Here is a 3,954-nt window from a genome sequence, read left to right as displayed (position 1 = left end):
TGTGTTCTCACCCTCCACCCCCACCCACCCCTACCTCCTCTCCCGGTAATTCCTTCCTTGCAGATCGTCGACTCCGTTGTAGGAATTTCCTCACGTTACACCGGCGCCGATCACAACGCAAGAGTGAAACATATCGACATCGTCTTCAGGTGTCACGTCGTCATGGCAATTAGTGCATGTGTGTAGTCTTATGTTTTGCTATTCCCGTGATTAACTCGCTCAATCAATGGTCAGGGCTTAATAAATAGGAAAACAAATGAATCGAGACATAAATCTTTAATTTAGAGGAAAATCTTTAATTTGGGACTCCACTTGCGTTGACACTCTAGCTCCATCTCACTTACCGAATACCTCCAGACGCGCAGCATCTGCTGCTGAATTAGCCGTGAAGAAAAAAGTCAATAAATATGTTCATCTTTTAGACAATTATATCTTTGATCGGTCCTTGGAGTAAAGACGCTAAAGTTTTGGTATCTCAAATCGGCCAAATTTTGATCTCCATTACTGGTGATCGCCGTTGCACTACTTATTTTCGTCAACGCTTAAGTATTGCTATTCAACGCGGAAATGCAATGAGCGTTTTGGGTACTCTTCCAGAGTCCAGCCCTTTGGACGAACTTTTTCTCCTGTAAAATTTTTTATCTCTATGTAAATGTTTATATTTAGTTTTTATAGACATAAAAATTATTTCCATAATAATGATATTAAAAAACCAACAAAATTTAATTGAATTATCTAATATGGAAAGAGCTCAATTCTAACAAATAGTTCACTGATGTTGAAAACATACCTGACCCATAGTGATCGACAGTTTTTTAGTGTAAGTGTGGCTTCTTTAGTTATTATTTCTATGAATAGATGGCGCAGATACCACTCAGTGTTTTCAGTAGTACATAAATATACCACCATTATAAAATTCAGAATTTCATCGCCCTGTAATGACTGAAAAAAGCACTAGGATTCATATTACTGTCATCATGAGAATAATCTATATTAATAAGTCTAGGGACCGGATTTTTCTGTAATATCAAGGTGTGAAATATGTACACATTTATGTAAGAAAAATAATCTGAATATGTACCAAAATATGTAAAATCATGAAAATATTTAATATCAATATCTGGCAGGTATAGGATAGGTAAGACTCTCCAGTTGTGATTTCATAAAGCACCCGACTTTTCTTACCACACGCTTGACACATTACTATTTTTCTATCTGTAGTGAAAGCTTCGTCCATCGCAATCCATGATTTTATTTTTGTCGTTAGGGTTGAAGATACAGGAGCCAATTTAGTTAGTTAAAAGCAGTAGATAAACTCACTTGCACTTTATACTGTAAACACTAAAACTAGAGAACTGAGTGAAATCAATGACACAACAGTACTGCAAGCACTGTTTCGCTTTACTGAATTAGGAGAAAATAAGAGGAGATGTGGGACACATGCATTTTAGCTGCTCCCTGTAAGAAACAAAGTACCTACTAAAATCTCAAACTATAGGTATTTACAAACTGTTGTTTGAAAAGTGACATTCCTGTCTCATTCAGAAGGAAAGAATTATTCCAGCCGTGAATCATACTTTCTAATTGCTCGGAAAATCCCATTTCCATATAGGACTACTAAATTTAAAGTAAAGAGGTCAAGCAATAACCTGAAAAGTTATTTATTTTAATCTTTCAGCACCTTTCCAGTTTGTTACTTTACTTCAGCTTCTTTTCTTATTGCGGCTCATGCCAGACTTGACACGGGTTTTCCCTGGAAGGATTAGGAAGAGGGTGGGTAAGGTTGCAAATTGCATGGGAACGGCTTGTTAAGACGTGTGCAGAACAATTATAGTTCGAGACAAATCTTGTCATCCTCGTCCCACTCCACCGCATGAAGGCAACGCTACTTTTTGAGTGAGAAACGTTGCCTTTCGTTCACTCATATTTACAGTGGGTGGTATGGGGTGAGTGCCTCTATTACTTCCTGGAACTAAGAATGTTATGTTTCGTCTTTCTTGAGTAGGTAAAAATACTTTTTAAATCTGTGTATTTCAAATTGTAAACTTCCACAACAGAACTTTATTTTTCTTTTAAATAAGTAAAAATAAACAAAACCCCTAAATATGTAGATTTATGTAATACCAAGCCATAATATGTAACGTGGAGTAAATATGTAAAAATATGTAGTATCAAATTTTAATATATTAATGGTAATTACAAGATTTGTTATTTATATACGGTTAGGTGGAAAGGAATATAATATGTAATTACATAAAAATCCGGTCTCTATTAATAATCTACATAGTCATTTTCCCCTACACTTTTTTTAATCGTCTCATGAATAGTGTTATCTATTGAGGACCTATTGTAAAATTTAGTATAGGGTGCCATTTATTATTTATTTTCTTGCCACACCCCGTACATGAATCAATACTTTTGTGAGACCACAGCCGTAAGTTTTAGTTAGATATCTTCAACAACTTTTGTTTTTGGTATTTTTTCATAAAATTAATATATAAAGAACTATTAGGAATATTCCATACTTAATTAACACACTGTAGTATAGTATAGTAAATAAATAGTTGCAATTTATGTTTTCAGTGTTTGTAATCAGCGTGCTTGAAAGTACTTTGTGCGAAATCGTGCATATTTGCTTGGTTTCCGCACAAAACCAATCCGCGGAAAGTCTAAAATTCCACATTCAGTATTCCCAACCTAACACACCTAAAAATTTCCCTCTTCTTACCGCTTAAGTGACATTGATTTTACTGCTTTAGGCTTTTAACATATTATTTTTAGAGACGTTCAATATAGTAATAATTATAAATTGGAAACTTACCACTGCAATTTCACCTAAATTGCACTGTTAATTATTGTTTTTAAATATTTGCAAAAATTAAGTAAACTCTACAACTCCACTAAAGTTACTGCATTCTTGATGCAAGTAACATTAAGGAAGCCGTGAAAAAATCAACAAGATTCCAGATGCCGATGTTATTACTGCAATATGTTATATAAATAATATTGTTAAAATATTAAAATGAAAAATAAATCATTACATAACCTTACCGTTTGTTTTAAGTTCGCATTTATAGACTGGGGGAAAGAAAAAGACAGACGTATATCACGGCCTGGTGGAGTATAGTAAACACAGAAAACGTTTTAAAGCAACAGTGTTGAAGATAGATATTTTTGTTTTGCAAATTTGCCGTCATTGAACAGAAAGCAAGATGGAGATTTCATTGCAACTAATTAGAAATTCGTCTTTCAGGTATGTAATAAACGATCTTCGCACAAAATAATGTACGATACACGAGCGGTATGTTTTCTTTCAATTCTCGGAAATTAAAAAAGCTCAACTACGTTTCGCTTTTTCAAACTTTTCCTCGAACATGAAAACTTCAACATACCGCTCTTGTAACGCATATTACTATTTAGGCATGGAAATTTATTTTTAAGAAATCTAATTTATTAATGCGGAAATCAATGAATTTTGCATGCTAAAGTGGGAATATAAAAGTCGTCATTACGAAACGACTGTCTAAAAATAATATGGTACGCCTATATACAAAATATTGATGAAAATATATAATTCGTTTATCCGTTATTCCTTTGTTCAGTTTCATGTACACCTCTAGTCTCTACGGCAACTGTGTCTTATACAAGTTTAATTGACAGACACGATTTCTGAGTGCACAGTTTCCTTGATTTCCTTTCTTTGAATCCTTTACCCAGCACAAGCCTCATTATGTGACAATTTCTGTGCGTTCACTGTCCTACGGACGCGATAATTCATATTTCGTGAAAGGCAATGTCCGTCTTGCTAATGACCATTGTTTTTTGCCCAACAAATTCAACCAACAGTGTCGAAAACATTAGATTACAGGCGAAAAAGAAATCCCAACTGATTATTTCTTCATACCTTCAACTGTTTTCCCGTCATGCCTTGCGTGAACCACTCAGTCATTCGCC

The sequence above is a fragment of the Periplaneta americana genome, chromosome 6 (assembly GCF_040183065.1).
Source record: "Periplaneta americana isolate PAMFEO1 chromosome 6, P.americana_PAMFEO1_priV1, whole genome shotgun sequence".
Classification (NCBI taxonomy): Eukaryota; Metazoa; Arthropoda; class Insecta; order Blattodea; family Blattidae; genus Periplaneta; species Periplaneta americana.
The sequence above is the reverse complement of the archived record's forward strand: the minus strand, read 5'-3'. Positions refer to the sequence as shown.